Here is a 1,568-nt window from a genome sequence, read left to right as displayed (position 1 = left end):
CGGTAAAGTCATTTATTGATATTTACAATAAAGTACTAGTACTACCAACTTAATTTGAACACTTTTAGGTGCGTCTTGTAGTGACGGACCAGTTTCTGATCTTTGTTGGACGGGACAGGGTCACCACTCCCTTGTATATCAGGATTTGTGTATTTTAATGGGATTAATGGATATATACCGTAAAGTACAAGTATTACCAACTTAATTTGAACACTTTTAGGTGCGTCTTGTAGTGACGAACCAGTTCCTGATCTTTGTTGGACGGGACAGGGTCACCACTCCCTTGTATATCAGGATTTGTGTATTTTAAAGTCATTTATTGATATTTTCGGTAAAGTACAAGTACTGACAACTTAATTTGAACACTTTTAGGTGTGTCTTGTTGTCACGGATGCTTGTGTTAAAGTTAGTTGATGTCATGTACATGTAGCTATAATTTTTTGACTGTTTTATCATAGATTGGCTACAGGCAAGGACAACCTCAGCCTAACATGTGTTAATCATTTGATTGTTGACTGTTGAGTTGGGGGACTACTGTTTGTTATCCATTGTACCTGTTGAATGGACACAATGCAGTATCAGTAAGCCTTTTCTAATACATGTACATATAATACCGTATGGCTGGTAATTTTTGGGTCCTGTATTTCGCAAAATCTACTAACAATCCAATTCGCGGATTTTAATTTCGTGAACTCTACCACGTGTACCATGCAGGTACCATATTAAATTAATTTTCGTGAATCAATAAGGAATACGTGAAATCCATGAACTTTGCAACCCATGACAATTACCGGCTATACAGTAATGTCTGTCTTTAAATTATAAATACCGAAACTTAAATGGAATTAAAAAGTTGTACCACTTGTGCTGCTTTTAAATTTTTACCATGCACTGTTTATCAATTATGCATTGAACTTCAAATATTTTTTAAATATTTGTGCATATCTTTTTATTTTTTAGAAACTTACTTGTTCTAGTAATTAGGTAATTTTATCTTCCTTCTCTCATTCCAGACTCGGTTGCAATGGAAGTTGATGTTCTCGTTTTCCTGGTGTATGGCAGCTTAAGTGAAGCATGGATTTCAACAAATAAGCGAGTAGGAAACTTGCCATTATTGATTCTACCAGATAACACTGCTATTTTTCCATTACTAAATGCAGTTTTGTTTTTATTGATAATTCTATTTATTGTAGCTTTTGCGAGCAAGTGACAGCATTAATGTTTTGCTATAAATATAATATTGCATTAATGAATATTATTACAGTCTCCATGAAAATGATTACTTTGTTATGAATTAAAGTTTATGATAATTTAGTCTCACATGATTAAGTGAGAAACAGGAAGGGAATACGCTAACTTTGCACACGATGAATTTTGTTCTGAAAGAGTGAAGGTGTTGATAAAACTTTGTATATATAGATGGCAAAAAGCATCTGTTGAACCTAAATTATGACTAAAATTATTATTATAGGCATATAAAATAATATCTTATGTTTGATGTAATACACAATAGTCTCTAGAGCTTTTGTTTTATCCCCTTTTGACTTCATCACAAAATAAATGTGTGA

The 1,568-nt window shown here is 32.9% G+C and overlaps 1 long non-coding RNA gene across 2 annotated transcripts; it reads left to right on the top strand.

Annotated features, from left to right (window-relative positions):
• The first annotated feature begins 38 nt into the window (after positions 1–38).
• LOC109589963 (uncharacterized) lies at positions 39–1,561 on the top strand. Of its 2 annotated transcripts, none has more exons than XR_002189032.1 (4): positions 39–179; positions 234–405; positions 459–581; positions 1,014–1,561. It is a non-coding gene; the product is annotated as an uncharacterized LOC109589963 (long non-coding RNA). The 2 variants fall into 2 exon arrangements; XR_002189031.1 differs by having other exon boundaries at positions 221–405.
• Positions 1,562–1,568: the final 7 nt, after the last annotated feature.

Source organism: Amphimedon queenslandica, unplaced genomic scaffold (assembly GCF_000090795.2).
Source record: "Amphimedon queenslandica unplaced genomic scaffold, v1.1 AMPQUscaffold_10674, whole genome shotgun sequence".
Classification (NCBI taxonomy): Eukaryota; Metazoa; Porifera; class Demospongiae; order Haplosclerida; family Niphatidae; genus Amphimedon; species Amphimedon queenslandica.
The sequence above is the reverse complement of the archived record's forward strand: the minus strand, read 5'-3'. Positions and strand labels throughout refer to the sequence as shown.